At 47.1% G+C, this 17,184-nt stretch overlaps 1 pseudogene; it reads right to left on the bottom strand.

The window, feature by feature from the left end:
* Positions 1-2,100: 2,100 nt before the first annotated feature.
* LOC102834313 lies at positions 2,101-3,800 on the bottom strand (annotated as a pseudogene).
* Positions 3,801-17,184: the final 13,384 nt, after the last annotated feature.

Raw genomic sequence — 17,184 nt, forward strand, 5'->3', positions numbered from 1 at the left:
TAAATAACATCATGATAAATGGAGTAAAAATAGAAGTCATCAAATACTTCATTTTGTTTGGATCAACTATCAACACTCAGGGAAGCAGCAGTCAAGAAATCAAATGACGTATTTATTGCATTAAGCAAATCTGCTGCACAAGACCTCTTTAAAGTGTTCAAGAGCAAAGATGTCAGTTTGAGTACTAATGTGCACCTGACCCAAGCCATGGTATTTTCAATAACTTCTTAAGCATGTGAAAGCTGGACAGTGAATAAGGAAGAGTGCAGAAGAATTAATTGGTGCATCTGAGTTATGGTGTTGGAGGAGAATATTAAAGGTACCAGGCACTGCCAGAGGAACAAACAGATAAGTGTTGGAAGAAGTACAGCCAGAATGCTCCTTAGAAGTCAGAAAGACAAGATTATGTCTCTCGCAGTTTGGACATACCATCAGGAGGGACCAGTCACTGGAGAAGGAGATCATGTTGGTAAGGTGGAGGGTCAGAGACAAGAGGAAGACCCCCACTGAGATGGGTTGGTACAGTGGCAACAGCAATGGGCTCAAGCTTAACAACAATTGTGAGGATGGCACAGAGCCGGGCAGTGTTTCATCCTGTTGGGCATGGAGTCACTATTAGTTGTAACCGGTTCAATGGTACCTAACAGAAACAACATGGGAGATACCAGGGTTCAATGCCTTGTCAATGCTCCCTGTCACTCACAGTATGTTGTTATGATGCTGAACAGGCTTCAGTTGAGATTCTAGACTAAGATTAGGAAGAAAGGTATGGCAATCTACTTATGAAAAACAGAGAAATAAAAACCTCGTGACCTGCAATGGACTGGAAGGGGCAGTGCTTTGCTGCACTGTACATGGGTCCTCATGAGTCAGGGGTCAACTTGATGACCGCTAACCACTAAGACAGAACTAGCAACTGAGTGTCATGGGAGAAGGACAGGATTTTATCTGTCTTGTTCACGCAAGGAGGGATCCTGGAGGCACACTGTTGGAACACTCAGCTGCTAAGTGCAAGGTATGAGGTTCAAACCCTCCAGCCACTTAGATGAGCCAGTCTACTTCCATGAAGATTTCAGCCTTGGAAACTCTCTGGAGCAATTCTACTTACTCTGTTTTGTAGGTGGCGTAGTGGTTACGAATCGGGCTGCTAATCTCACGATCAGCAGTTGGAAACTACCAGCTGTTCCGCGGGAGAAAGATCATGCTTTCTGTTCCCGTAAAGATTTACAGCCTCGGAAACCCTGTGCAGGGTCACTATGAGTCGGAACCAACTCCACGGCACATCACAACAGCAACAACAACATAGGGTCATTTGGAGTCAGAATTGACTCAGCGGTAGTGGGTTTGCTCTGTTTTGGTTTTGTCACCAATGGATACCCAGCCCCTGAAAGAGTGCAGTGAGTGCTTGATTAATGTTCGTTTGGTTGCACTGAAGCATTTAGGAAGAAAGAACAGAAAACACTATCGCATTCTGAAAGACCAGAGTTTCTGCAAAAGGTCTTATGCTTTCTTTCCCTCCTTCTTTCTATAGGTGATTCAGTAAGTGTAACTCCTGTGCCGATAACTCAGGATAAAATAACCAGGGGCACTGTGGGGAGTACATTGAGATACTTGTGTAAATTATCTCAATAAATACTGGAAACAAAATACAAAGTAACTCCTATCTACCGCTCCTCAGAAACCCTATGCAGGGTTGCTATGAGTTGAAACCCACTCAAAGGTATTAAACAACAACAACAACAACAACTGAGCTGACCTTCAGCTCAAGCTTGTTGGTTACACACATGCCGGAATCCATGAGCATCTTTGTTTAAGGTCATCTTCTAGTAATATACATCTACCTCCCACATGGTCGCTATGGTTGGAACTGACTCAATGGCACTTACCAACAACAACAACCCTAAATCAAAGTAATTTTCTTCAGCTTTCCCAGAGATAATTCCGGTAACTTTTTGCATGCCATGACTAAGGGTTCAAAGCCTTTCTTTTCCTTTTCTGTTACAAGGGAAGCATTTAGGAAGAAACTACAGAAAACACTATCACATTCTGAAAGAACTGGACTTTAACTCCCAGAGTTTCTGGAAAAAGTTATATGTTTTCTTATATAACAAAAATCAGTGTCTTTAGGAACCTTAGGGTTTGGCACAGTCTTTGTGGGCACCTAATCCAAACACATGAAATGCAGCCACGAGCGCAGTCAAAGCCATAATCCAACCATCCACCTTCGTGAGCCTCTCTCTTTGTAAATACAAAGAAAATACACACTTATGTCTAGAGGGTTTTTGACTGCTAACACGGGCGTTGAAACCTGCACCTTTTCATTTACAACAACAAAAAGGTTAGTGTTGTTGTTGTTAAGTGCCGTCGAGTCGGTTCCGACCCATAGCGACCCTGTACAGGGTTTCCGAGGGTGTAAATCCTCACGGGAGTAGAAAGCCTCATCTTTCTCCCGCGGAGTGACTGGTAGTTTTGAACCGCTGACCTTAAGGTTCGCAGCCCGATTCGTAACCACTACGCTACCAGAGCTCCTTAAAAAGGTTAGTATCAACCCCCAAAACATCTGGTAGGCGTAAACATGTGACCATCATCTTCATGTTTTAACATGTCTTCATCTGTATGCTGTTTAAATCTTTCTGGCAAAAGAGTATTGATTGGATCATCTGCCACTATATAAGAAGTCAGTATATTTTCTGAATAGGATTCCAAAATGTGCTCTGTTTTCTTATTAATATCTGTTTTTGTAAGAAGTTGGAATTCTCTGAACATCTGATGAGGGCACTTCCAGCAGGGAAACAGTTTAAAAACGTCCTTCAGAGCTTTTCTGCTATCAACTCTCTTCTTAATTCCAAAGTTTGGCTCATCCTGTTGTCAATTTCTTGCCAGTCCTTTTCTGTTTTTACATACTTTTTTTTTTTCTGGAACCATTTAATATGCTCATTTACCTCAGAATCTCAACAAACAGCTTCTTCTTTTATTTGGACGATATGAAATTCATCACATCTCAGATTAGTAAGAGATTTCCGTATCTGTCCTCTTCGGTGTCCAAATTTATACTTATTTCTCATCACTTGTTCATTGTCTTCTATGGGTCTTCGAATATATTTAAAGTGATCTTTGAGGGCTCACTTCCACTAAAAAAATGCACAGCCCTCCTCATCCAGGAAAGGGTGGGTCAGCACGAGGGTGTTGACCACATTGTTGTACTGCTGAATGCTTGGATACAGTGAGCCTTCCACATACTTAGTCACGTTGGCCTGAAGAAACCCCATCATCCATATCCTCATGCTGTGGTTAGGACATTTCTGTTCCATGAACTGCGTGCAGTTGACATCATAGGGAAACTCGGGTAAAACATAGGATTTAGTCCGTTGTAAGTCTTTATTCCTTGCTAGAGCACGCTTCACATTCCTTCTTCAGTTCAGGACTCTTTGATCAATCAATCCATTACCAAAGGTTTCTGCTGGATAGAAAGATGGCCTCTGCTGCCCACAACAGGCTGGACTTGAGGCCTGCTCACTCGATGGAGTCGCTTCTGTTTGCCTCATCAGGGCTGTTTCTGTAAGGCTTCCAGGAGAACTCAGTCCTTGACCGTTCTGCTTGTATTTCCTCATTAGATCCATCAGAATAGTCTGATAGTCTGATAGTGCCTAATTTTCTTTACCAATTGCTGAATCATCTGGTCATTAAGTACCAGAAGAGCAGTCCCACTTCTTCCTCTTGAAACCTATCACTAGCTCTTCTAAATTTTTTTCCACCAACCAACTGCAGACCTGATCAACTGACCATGTTTCCATTTCTGAATCCTGTCAAATACAACCTTGAGAAGGTTGGCAGTCTGAATTTCGAACACTGGATCTGAGGGAATGCTTTCTCTGTTGGCTCTGGGAAAGGTCTTTATCGCCTTCCCGCATCTGAAGGCCTGAAGATCTCTTCTTGGAGATCGTCACGTGTCTTGAAAAATCAATGTTCGCCTGGTTCTAGGAGGTTTTCAGTACACAGATGCCAGATCCAAAGAACATGCTCCCAGCTCTTTCTTGGGAAGAAACTGACGCTTTTCTCCTCTCTGCTCTCCTCTCTCTGACTCATCAGACTTTTCTTGGCAGCTCTGTATCATTTTTAAATGTGATCAGTATTCAAAAGCAGTTCTTGTGAAACACACCGATAAAAGCACTGAGCAGAATGGAAGAGAGTCCTCCAGCGCCTCACTTAGAGAGAGACCTTCCTGAAGGTTCACCATCAGATGCAGTAAATCAGAACTCTGCTCTTTGGTTCCCCACTGCAATTGTCAGGAAACGGTTTAGTCATGCGCTCCCGAGTTCACGTTCCTGTATTGTGTTTATCAGAAACCACCTGGAAATCGTTTGTCCAGGGCTTGTTGAACCTGACACACGCTTATATGTACAGAGTGCTCCTTAGAATCAGGAATAATGAGAACTTTGTGTCACATACTTTGGACATATCACAAGGAGAAATCAGTCCCAGGAGAAGGACATCATACGTGCTAAAGTGGGCACAATCAAGGCCTCAAACACAACAACCGTCAGGATGGCACAGGACAAAGCAGTGTTTTGATTGGTTGTACATGAGGTCACTATTAGTGAAACTGACTCTCGGCACCTAACAACACTACAGCTGCATATCAGACTCTGCATGTTCAACCTCATAAGCTTATGGAGTAAGTAAAAGCTGTTTCTCGGGCGTGATTTGTTCTAAGTGAACCTATACTGGCTTCCAGAACTCACACTTACATTTCCAAGTTCAAAGTCCATCATGCTAATAGCATCCCTGAGTCATCGTCTGTAACACACAGCTCCCAGCTCTTGGTGGTTTTCAACAACAACAACAATGGCTTACTGATTATCCTGCATGTGCGTTGCAGACCGACTGACGCTTTGCTCCACCGCGCTCTTCATGCTGAGCAGCAGCTCCCTCAGAAGACAAGCCCATTTGGGGGGCACAGAGAAAAGAAAAGAAGAGGATTTCACCGGGGCTTTGAAACTTCTGCCTGAGAATTTCTTTGATGTACACTCCACTGGTGGAAACAGATTGCATATTGGCACCTGTTGCCAGTGAGCAGAGATAAACCAGGATGTAGGATGGGGCTCATGGCGAGGGGCAAGGGCTCTTGTGAACAATGGTACAATCCATCAGTACAGTAGGAGCATAACTCACCTTCCATGTCTTTAGAAAACTGGAATCTTTTTCTAATTCCAGCCTTCTGAGTTATGAAAAGACCAGAATAGACAGACACATGGAAGGGGAAAGACAGAGGCCATGTGATTGTCAAAGAACCAAGGAACAGCTAGGATTACTGACAAAGAAGAAACCAACAGAGCAGAAATGTTAAGTCCTAGAACTGTGAGAAAATTAATTTCTGTTCTTGAACGCCACTTACTTTGTGGTATTTGTGTAACAGCCGCACTAGGGAATGATGATAATGCCTAACTCATCCCCACCTCTTGTGGACACCCACATACACGCATGGAAATCTGCACACACACACACTCACTCACACAGCACTGTGCCCCCATTAGCCTTAAAACACAAACCAAACCACATCCACGGCAAAGGACTGACTGCCCATGCAACAGCATCAATGACTCAAAGAGAGTCAGCCCCTGCCCTCACCATCCTCCACACCCGAAGAACAACTGAGGTGGTGGGTGTCTCATCAACAGAGATGGAGACGTGTCTGGAAGGGAGGGCCAAGGTCTGACTGAAGAGCCAAGGATGTGCAATCCCAAATTCCGATGTTTTCCTTCTCGTGGTGGGATGAATGCTGCCTCAGACAGACGCTGCTTGGTGTTGCTTGTGGCCGCCTGAGGCAGCCCATCGACTTTGAAGCAGGGCCTGGGCCGGGTTCTCACAAAGGGGCCACTGTCTTGGCGGGGACTTGCAGGGCCCAGCAGAGCCTCGCTGCGGGAGTTTGCACAGCTGTGGCTGGAAGCAAACATGTACTTTGAGCTGACCTGGCCCAGTGGCGTCGGGCATTAAACCTGACACTTTCCAGATGTATGGTACCCACCCTTTGGCACCACACACAAATATTTTGTCCCCAGGTACCCACACATACACACACACACAGGCACACACATCCACGGCAGGTCTGAAAATGCTGCGCTGTGCCCAGACCTTGGACCTTTGCAAACTCCACACTGGGACCCCCATGTGTGAGCTCAGGTGGGATTTCAGAGGAGCTCCATGGTGGCCACCCTCTGACTGCAATTATTCTTTGTGCTTGGTGGCAAGTCAGCGGTGTGAGGAGAGTTCTGGCCAAGCTTGCTAGAAGGTTCTTTCACTTCATGGTCTAGGACAAGGAGGCTCAGAAGGAGTTGGGGATGCAGAGCATGTCACCAGCTGGCTGAGATTTCTCAGTCCTAGACCCTGGAGAGAGGGCTGGGGGCAGGTGCATAGGGGTCTCAGTGGCCTTGGGGGGCCCACCATGTGAGCCCCTTTGCTAGTCCTTCTCTAGGAGACTGTTCTGCTCAATAGGCCTGACTGGGGATGGGGGGAGCAGAGCTGGGGACCCACACTGGAGGAGGTTAGGGGACCCCATTTTCTCTTCTTCAGGGAAGGAGAGGAGGGGAGAAAGGGAGGCAGAGGAGGGAGAGGAGAGAAGGAATGGGGAGGGAAGAGGGGGGAAAGCAAATAGCAGAGGGGAGGAGAAGATAGAGGAGGAGGAAGAGGGGGAGGAGCAGGTGGAAGAGGGGGAAGAGCAAATGGGAGCAGGAGAGAAGAGGAGGAGGAGGTGAAGTGGGGAGAAGCAGGTGAAGGAGGGGTAGGAGCAGGGGGGAGGGGGAGTAGGTGGAGGAGGGGGAGGAGAAGGTAGAGGAGGGTGAGGAAGTGAAGGAGGAGAGGAGCAGGGGGAGGAGGGAGAAGGCTTCAGAGACACAGAACAGGTGGGAGGGAGGTAGACAGCCTGGCCAGGTGACTCCCAGTGGGATCTTCCTCTCTGCACTCCAACAGCAGGAGAAACGAGGGTCTATGTCCTGGAAGGGATGGCTACTCTGCTGGACTCACCTGAAGGGTAACTGAGGTTGTGGTTCTTGGTGTTAAGTGCCATTGAGTTGGTTCTGACCCACAGTGACCCCGGGTAGGGTTTTCGAGGAGCAGCTGGTGAGTTTGAACCGCCGACCTTACAGTTCAAACGGCTTTGCAGTCTGGCACATTAACCCACAGCGCCACATCAGGACTCTGAGTAACTGAGGTGATCGGTGGGAAAGCCCTTTGCCAAGTCAGAAACACTGACTTCCTCCAGGGCTCTGGACACCAGCCTGCGGTCAGGGCAGGACAAAGTACTTCAAGTTCATTGTAGTCTGTTCCTATGGCTGTGGTGTTAGATCCCTACAAATTTCTGGGCTTAAAACCCACACCACCTCATTCTGTGAAGTGCTGGCGGTCAGGAGTTCTACATGGGTATATGGGCTAAAATCAAGGTGTTGGCAGGGTTGCTGCGTTCCTTTGTGGGGGTCCCCAGGGGGAATCCATCTTTGTGCCCTTTCAAACTTCTAGTGACCATCTGCTTTCCTTAGCTGCTGACGGCTGGCCTCTTCCCTCTTCAAAGCCAGCAGTGCTGAGAGAATCGTTCCCTGGGTACCATCTCTCTGCTTCTCCTTCATTGGCCACGCCTTCTCTCATTCCCTCCTTTCATCTTCCACTTCCAGGCACCCCCTATGATAACTTGGGAGTCCCTCAGCCATGTGAAGGGTAAAGCACTCGGCCGCTAACTGCTGACTGAGAGGTTGCTGGTTCGAGTCATCACAAAGGACACTTGAGAAAGAACCCTATAGGTCTACACTGAAACACAAGTCATGAAAAACCCCACAAAGGGTAGTTCTACGCGGCACACAGGGGGCACTGTGAGTTGTAACCAACTCAACAACACCTGGAAGGAATGGGTGATTTGGGTGGGAAAACAATTTTATAGCTTTGGTTCAAGAGTTTAATTTTAATGGGGGGGGGATGGGGAGCGTATATATCACTAGCTTTTCCCGGTGATTGGAAATTTGGAAATTGATTAGGCTGGCATGGGCAGGACTGCAGAAAAGGAATCAGTTATGGAGACAGACAAAGGTCCTGGTGATTAATTTTCTCTCTTCTCTCAGCACGCTAGCAAAACAAATAAAAGGTAAAAAAGTTGCAACGAGCTATTGAGACACTAAGACTAAAATGTACCAGGTACACCCCCCAGACCCCTCCCCGGCAGGGCCTGAAAGTCCTGAGTTGGGGTTGGCAGACCAGGAAGTCTGGAAGTCAAGAGGGGAGACAGAGGGGCCCCCAAGACTGTGGGGACAGTATTAACAGTCCACATGGGGACTTCAGTCAGTTCAGCAAGTATCAGGGATCCCTCCCCCAAATCTAAGGCATCGATCGACAGCCTCCTAGATCTCAGCGCCAACCCCAAACAGGAAGGGAAAGAGGAAAATCCTGATGGGCCCAATGTTAACATCCTGACCCTAAATTGGTGAGGGTTTCATTCTAACACCAAGCAGACTAGGGGCTTAATGTAGAAATCAAGTTAAAGAAAAATAGAGTTGGGGGTGGGTGGAGTGCATGGTCCTTAGAAACGAACCAAGAAAGACCAATGGCTGGAAAAGAGCATGATGTTTGGTAGAGGAGAGGGTCCGTGCATATGAGGAAGGCTCCAGGCGATGACCACCACACCAAGGATTGTGAAGATGGTACAAAACTGGACAAATCACAGTAACAACAGGCATGAGTCTGTGAACAAGCCTGCCTGCTTCAGAAAACGCATAATCCACTGAATGTGTAAGTTCTCAGCAGACTGGGTGTGCAGGGATCACCGAGGGCACTGGCTGGACCATGCTGTATGATGTTGCACCCATTCTTTGTCCCTTTGCTTAAAACGAACTCTGTAATGCTTTTCCATGCTGGCGTGGGGCTCGCCCACATGCCTTCCTTGGCCAACAGGAATGAGGCAGATGTGAAGGTGTAGTGGTTCCAAGGTGAGGTTTTTGCCAGCTTCATGACAATGGGTCCAGGCTAGCCCTGTGTGATGGCTAATCTTTGTGTCAACTTAGCTAGGCTCTGGGGTCCAGGAATTTGGCCAAACAGTAGTCTAGCTGCTGTTCTGGAGTGCTTAAACCAGTTGTTCTTAAATAAAAAAGATTACATTCCAAATGTGGGTGTGTCTCAGTCATTTGAAGTCCTGAAGAGCAAAAAGGGAGGTTCCCAGGGTACATTCTGCCTTCAGGCCATACAAAGACATCTTGGTGGGACTCTCCACTCTCCTCATCTTCAGACTTATGCACTTGGGGACGCAAGTCGTAGGAGTACCTAGCCTGTTGTCTGACCTATGTATCTGGGACTTCAGCACCCACAATTATAAGCCAGTTCCTTAAAATTAATCAATATCTATCTTTCTACCTATCTGCCCATCCATCCATCCAGTCACCCACCCACCCACCTACACATAACACACATGTATCAGTGGTTCTGTTTCTCTAGTGAACCCTGATATCCCCACCACAGCAGCTGAGGTCAATGTAAGTCATTCAGGTGAGAAAGCCCAGTCAACAGCCACCGAGCTACTGAGCAACCCACAGCTGACTCCATCTGGGCAAGCAACAAACTGAAGTTCAGCGGCATTGTTACAGCAGCAGAAACTAATGCTTCTTATAGGATAGGATGGGGCATCCCTGAATTAAGTCTGGGGAATGATTTGACCCAATAAATTAACAGTCAAAGCTTCTCAAATTGAAAACAATTATAATCCCTGACTTGAGTCCCTTGCCTTCTCCATCTTCAAAGCTTCCCATTTCTCTTTGGAATATCCTTGGTAAATACTCCATCCTGGCTGCAAAAGTAAACAAGGGGTCACCATTCCAGTCCTAGGACAGAGGGAGGATCCTATGAGCTAGCTGAATCAAGCGTCTTGCTGCACCGATACTACCAGCGGGCTAGCATCTCTGTTCAGATACGGTGAACCCATCACATATCTGCCAGTAGGTGAGCCCAGCACAGTCCACGCCTACCCCACTCACCAAGCCCTCCACTGTATTAGAGATGGGAAGAAAGAAAATAGAGGGAAAAGAGAGGAGGAAACATAAATAAATCTAAGGGCCAATCAAAAGGACACTACTTTTCTCCGTTTTGCTCCACCTGTGAACCAGATCCTTTGTTGTTGTTGTTGTTGTTATATGCCGTGGAGTCAGTTCCGACTTATAGCGACTCCATACAGGGTTTCCGAGGCTGTAAATCTTTACGGGAGCAGAAAGCCTCATCTTTCTCCCGTGGAGCAGCTGGTAGTTTCGAACAGCTGACCTTAAGGTTCACAGCCTGATTCGTAACCACTGCACTACCAGAGCTACTGAACCAGATCCTTGGGGGTCTGTAAATACTGTAACAATAAGTAACATTATCACAAGCTGGCAACATGTCAGACATCAGTGGCAGCGTTTAACAAATGTTACTGCTTCACCCTCACAGTGACCCTATGAGGTCAGTGCTATTATTTCTCCGTTTTACAGGGGAAAAAGTAAGGGTCATTCTGCAGAGCCACGATCCACGCCGAGGTCCCAGAATGTGCACATACACTATACTGCCTCCCAGGACACTGCTGGTAATATACACGATGCTGGTAATATACAAACGTGATCTAATTAATATAGATCTGCCCTTGGCATCTCCTCCGAGTTTCCCTCACACGCATCACTGGTGGATAGACCTGTGTGTCTATGATCTAAGTCTAGCTCTACATTTTGGACATGTGTATATAAGAGGGCCTGGAGTCCTGGTGTGGCACCATAAGATAAACACCGGACTGCTAACAGCAAGATTGGCAGTTCAAGCCCACCAACTGCTCTTTGGAAGCCCTATACAGGGTCACTATGAATTGGAACCTTAACAACAACAATAAAAGAAGCCCACCTGTTTTTATCTGGTTCATTGTGCAAGGAGATGTCTGGAAGCCTCAAAATAATCAGGCAAAGGGTCCCCGACCTAACTGAGGAGGCTTAACTATTTCACAGAGGGCAGTGGGATTCCGTGCTAGAATCTTCTCCTTCCATGAGGGAGACTTGGGTTTGATTCCCGGTCAATGCACCTCCTGCTCAGCCTGTCAGTGGAGACCGTTGTATTGTGGTGATGCTGAACAGATTTCATCAGCACTTTCAGACTAAAATGAACTAGGAAGAGAAGTCTGGTGATCTATTTCAGAAAGTCAGTGAAAACTATATAAATCATAATGGTGTGATTCCATTGTGCAATGGGGTCACCATGAGTCGGGGGCTGACTTGAGACAGCAGCAAACCACAACCATCCTTCCATCTCTGCTGACAGCCAAGAAGAGTAAGAAGAACCCTCAGCACTCACCTCGGGGTTTCAGAGACTCTCCCATCAGCGAGGGCCCTGGAGGTGGGATGCCAGGTTGGGAAGACCCCTTGTGTTTGAATCCCCGGAGCTCTGTCCACTCTTCTCCAGGGAACCTTGGTCCAGGCTGGCTCGTCTCTGCCCACAGGAGATGGTGTTGTGTGACCCACTCGCCCAGCCTCTGCTCCTCTGGGTCTGGCTGCGTTTCCACCAGCCCTGGCTGCCTCACAGACCCTCACGATGAATCGCCCCATTCTCCTCCTGGGCACACAGCCCCATGTCGTGCTCCCAAACTCCGAGAGCCCCACTTGATGAGCAGGTAGGAAATGAGATATTTGGGTCACTTGAAAGGCACTCTCTGGGCTGTGCCTAAGAACAAGAGTGTGGACGGAGTACCTCCAGGGATAGGGTGACCACCAAGGATCCTGAGCACTAGCTGAGGGACAGTGGTCCCTGCTAGTTCACAGTGGAGGACTCCAACAAAGAGTATTGTGACACTGTTTCATTGTTAATGAATGTGAGACTTTCTGGCTAGGGTGTTGGAGAAATGCAGCCCAGTTAAATGAGGAAGTACTCGGTGATTGTTTTTGAGAAGACACACAACAGAACATAGATCAATTCAACAGTTCTTACATGTATAATTCAGTGATGTCAATTACACTCTTGGAGTTGTACACTCATCCTTACCCCCCCTTTTCCAAACTGCCCCTCCCTCATTAACATAAACCCGCTGCCCCCTAAGGATCTTAGCTAACCTTTCTAGAGGCTGTGGTGTGGAGCTATAGGATCAGCACTGGACTGTGAACCACAAAGTCAGCAGTTCAAACCCACCAGCTGCTCCTCAGAAACCCTACACAGGATTGCTATGAGTCAGAACCGATTAGATGGCACTTCACAACAACAACTTGTTGAAAGAGTACAATGCTTAAACACATTCTTTATGCAATTATTTTGAAACTACTATTTGGTTTAAAGATGACTTCAGAGTACATATTTGGTTTGAGGTTTAAAGATGATTCCAAGTTGATAGTTTCAGGGGTTCATCAGCCTTCTATGATTCCAGTAAGTCTGGATTCCATGAGAATTTGAAATTTTCTTCTGTGTTTTCCCCTTTTGACCAGGATTGATGAGATGCTTTGGAACGTAAACCTGGGGATGAGTTAATGCATTTTCACACATGTGCTAATGTACATACGCATAGAGGTAATTTCCACTTCAGAATTTATGATGTTGAATGAGTAAGAAAAAGCACTGACCGTTTGGGACAAATGGTGTCCCCACGAAGGACCGTCAGATCACCTACTGAAGCCCCATGTTTACCATGCTGCCACTTCCGGTTTTGATTTCCTAATTGACTCTGATAATACTGAGTAAGCCCCTCCCGAAAACAAACCAGTTGTTGTTGAGTTGATTCTGACTCAGGGCGTCTCCATGGGCTGTAGAGCGGGATTGTGCTTCAAAAGGTTTTCAAAGCTCTGAACTTTCATAAGCAGATAGCCAGGCATTTCTACTGTGGCACCTGTGAGGAGCTCAAACCTCCAACTTTCGATAAGCAACCAAGTACCTAACCATCTGTGCCACCCAGAGTCCTACAAATCTGCTCCCCCAAAACTCCTGCATTCTAAAGCCCAGGTGTAGGTCTTTTAGAACAGGCATCTGTGGTTACGAATCGGGCTGCGAACCGCAAGGTCAGCAGTTCGAAACTACCAGCCGCTCCGCGGGAGAAAGATGAGGCGTTCTGCTCCCATAAAGATTTACGGCCTCGGAAACCCTGTGCAGGGTCGCTATGAGTCGGAATCGACTCCACGGCACACAACAACAACAGCGTAGATAGCAGAAAGCTGAATTTCCTTTCAATCACAATCCAACATCCCTCTATCCTGCGACCTCACAATTCTACTTGTAGGTGTTAACCAGAGATAAACTCACGTGTAAGCTCACACAAAGACTGTTCACAGTGGTCTTATGTGTAATTGCTTGAATCTGGAAAACACCCAAATATCCATCAGTAAATGAATGGATAAACACCGGTGTATGCAGAAAAAAGATGCAACCCAGTAATAAAAAAAATGAGCAAACAACACGACTGATTTCAGGAACCTTATGCTGAATGAAAGAAGCCAGATACGAGAACTCACATAATGCACATCATGTGTATTCTGTTTCTGTGAAATTCTAGAACAGACGAGACTACACTTTGGCGATACGGTTTAGCACAGTGGTTTCCGCAGAGAGGATTCATGGAAGAGGCATGAGGAAAGTCTCTTGGGATAATGGACTAGTCTAGGTCTTGACTGGAAAAGTAGTTACCTGGGTAGATACACTTGTCAAAATACCTCAAGCTGTGAGAGTATACCATCTATGAATTTTGCTTTATGTAATTACACTTCAAATTTTTTTCTGGGTTGATTATTCAAAATGGTGGCAGAATATGAATAATATAAAATTCATCATTTGAACCTTTTTTTGAGTGCTGCTGAACAGGTTTCAGCAGGGATTCCAGACAAAGACTAGGAAGAAAGTCCTGGTGATCATAATGGTGCAGTGACAGGGATGGCTCAGGGTCAGCAGGCTGTGTTTTGTCCTGCTGTGTCTAGAGTCATCGTGAGTTGGAGACCGACTGTTCGTGCACAGGGCCTGCTGATGCTTCTTGGCAATGGGGTTATTATTCCCATTTTACAGGTGGTACTACTGAGGGTGAGGGAAGTCCCGCTTGTTGTGGAAGGTCACACAGCCAGTCAGAAGAGGGCCAAGAATGATCTGTGCACACCACTACTATGCCTTTTCAGGGCAGCATGAGGCTTTCAAGGGCAGAGAAAGAGTTGAGGTAGCTGTACCTGAGTGGCCAGGTGAGCAGGAAGCACCTTCAGAGAGGGATGAGGTGAGCTGGGCTTGGTGCTCGGTACAGTCAGCTGAGGTGACTGGGCCAGGGTCACAGTGTGTGGCAAGGGGACCTGAATGCTTCCAGTGTTTTCTCTCAGCCCTCAGTCAGGTAGGGAGGAAGCAGGGGACATCTGAGCTAGCTACAGTGGACACAATCGGCAGAGGAGAAGCCAGGAGACAATCCCTTGTCTGTATCCCACAGTGGACTGGTTCCTGCCAGGTCTCGGAGTTGCTGTGTGTGTGTGTGTGTGTGTGTGTGTGTGTGTGTGTGTGAGGTTCTCCAGGGTCCCAGCCCATGTCGATAAGAAAAGGAGCTGCAGGGGTGTGCACCGGCAGCCTGTGCTTACACCTCAGGGCCACAGACACCCATCCCAATACCTGGTTCCTCTCCTAATCCCCACACACCGTGAGCAAAGTGCCACTAGCAGCCAATTCATATCCTGAGGAGTACAAAATTTCCTATGAAACCAAACACAGAACCTGAGTATGTATGCCGGGGGACACCAGCAGACTGCCCTCCTCCCACCTCCCAGCAAGCATCTGAGACATGCCACCCACAGAGCACGGCAGGTGTCCGGGGTAGACCAGTGCCACAACATTAGCCTGCTTTAAGAAGCCAAATGTTAGGTGGTGGGACAGAAAAAAGAGGAAGACCCCCAACGAGATGGATTGACCAAGTGGCAGCATCGATGGACTCAAGTGTGGCAACTGTAGTGAGGTTGGCCCAGGATCAGGCAGTGTTTCGTTCTGCTGTGCATAAGGTCGCTATGGGTCAGTACCGACTCTATGGCACCTAACAACAACAACAAGAAGCCAAATGCAGGGCAAACAGCTTTCTCAAGTCCTGTGCAGCATAAAATCCTGACTTAATATTCACTTGCATCTCACTTAGGCCTGGCAACATCTTGGGCAGGAAGATCTTCCGACTCAGCATCTCCCCAGGGTGGAAGGGGAGGGAGTGGAAGGGGTTAGGGTGGGTTTGAAACAAGAAGCACAAGGGTGAATGTGTTTCTTGTCCCCAGAGGAAGTTGTCTCAACATGAATAAGCATAGCTTGCTGGCGGCAGGAGAGGACCGACTGCTGGGAGAAAGCAAGACAGAAAGAGAAGAGTCGATAGCTGTCAGGAAAACTGAAGGCTGCGGTGGGGAGGCCTGGGGCTGCCTCCAAGATTTTTACATTCTGAATGCCAAATGCCTGCCACACTTTCTGTAACTTCAGTTTCTTGGAGAGAGGGAAAAGGAGGTCTTTAAGCTTCCACCACCCACCCACCCATTGCTGTGGAGTTGATTCCGACTCATGAAGACCCAGAGGACAGAGCAGAACAGCTTCTTAGGGTTTCCAAAGCTATACATCTTTATGGGAGCAGATAGCTGCATCTTTCTTCCATAGCAGCTGGTGGGTTTGAACTGCCGATCTCACGGTAAGCAGCCCAGTGCTTAGCCCATGGCACCCCCAGAGCTTCTTCTTCGAACTACAGACTTGATAAACACTAAGTTCGTTTCTAGAAGTGAGAAGTTGAAAGGGTTAGGGATAGGGAGGAGTTGAGGGGAGGGAGGGTTGGCATTTAAGTTTCAACGTTATCTTTCGCCAACCACGAAGTGTTGGCGCTGTGAGGGCTTGTGTGACGCTATGAGGCTGGAAGATACACCACTAGTATTTATTTAGGTCACATGGCTAAAACGTAGGGGAGCCTTGGGTCAAACAGAGTTGTCGGTTGGCCAAATTTACACCACGAGTCTTCTCGCCAAACTATTCCCATTCCAAGTTTGGGAACGAAGGCAGTATTTACAGGACAGCATTTGGAGATGTGTACCAGAGAGACAAAGTGTGTTGGTAGGGAGACTAGCATTCTAGTCATAATCCTGCCAGCCACAAGACAGCAAACTACAGGCAAGACTCAAAGACAAAGACTAAGGTGGGGATCACTAAGAGCCAGACATAGGTTATACCATGGACTTGCAGAAAAAACACATCTGTCTTAGAACATGTACACCTAAAATGTTCCTACAAAGCCAGGATAACGAGAGTTCATCCCACGTACTTTGGACATGCTATCAGTAGGGCCAGTTTCTGGAGGAGGACATCATACTTGGTAAAGTAGATGGTCAGAGAGAAAATAGAAGACCTTCAAGATTGATTGGCACAGTGCCCACAGCAATGGGCTGTGAGGATGGTACAGGACTGGACAGAGCTTAGTTCCTTCTATTATACATACGGTTGCTGTGCATTGGAACCAATTCAACAACACTTAACAATAACAACAAAACCTAGAACATTCCTAGTGAAAAACCCTCTCTGCATAGGAGGGTCTATACCCCTTCCTGAGAATTTCTAGATGCATTTCTGCACATTTAAACCAAACACATTGCCTTTGAGACAATTCTGACTTTTGGTGACACAGTAGAACTAAGTGGAATCCTGGTGTGGTGCTGTGAGTTAATGCGCTGGACTGGATGGCAAAGTTGGCTTGAACCGTAAGGTCAGTGGTTCAAGCTCACCAGGTGCTCCTAGGAAACCCTATAAAAGGTTACTATGGGCTACATCCAACCCACAAGTACTTAGTAACAACAGCAGCCCTGGGGGTTTTCCAAGCGTGTGATCTTTACGGAAGCAGATTGCCACAGTTTTCTCCCATGGGACAGCTGCTGAGTTCAAACTGCCCACATTTCTGTGAGCAGTCAAACCACTGGGACTCACTGTTGTCATCAAGTGCCACCGAGTCGGTTCTGACTCATAGTGACCCTGTAAAGGGTTTTCAAGGAGCTGCTGATAGAGCTTGAACTGCTGACTTTGCAGTTCAAACTGACCTTGTGCTTATCCTATAGCGCCTCAGCAGAACTCCCATATAAACCCATTAGTGGGATTCTTATTTTCTGTTCTTGGAAATATTCCAGAAGTTTCCAAAGCTGGGTCATTAACTAACAAGGCAAGTCCTCCCTTAATTTGTTCTCCAATAAGACCAATTATATA

Source organism: Chrysochloris asiatica, unplaced genomic scaffold (genome assembly GCF_000296735.1).
Source record: "Chrysochloris asiatica unplaced genomic scaffold, ChrAsi1.0 scaffold00078, whole genome shotgun sequence".
NCBI classification, from domain to species: Eukaryota; Metazoa; Chordata; class Mammalia; order Afrosoricida; family Chrysochloridae; genus Chrysochloris; species Chrysochloris asiatica.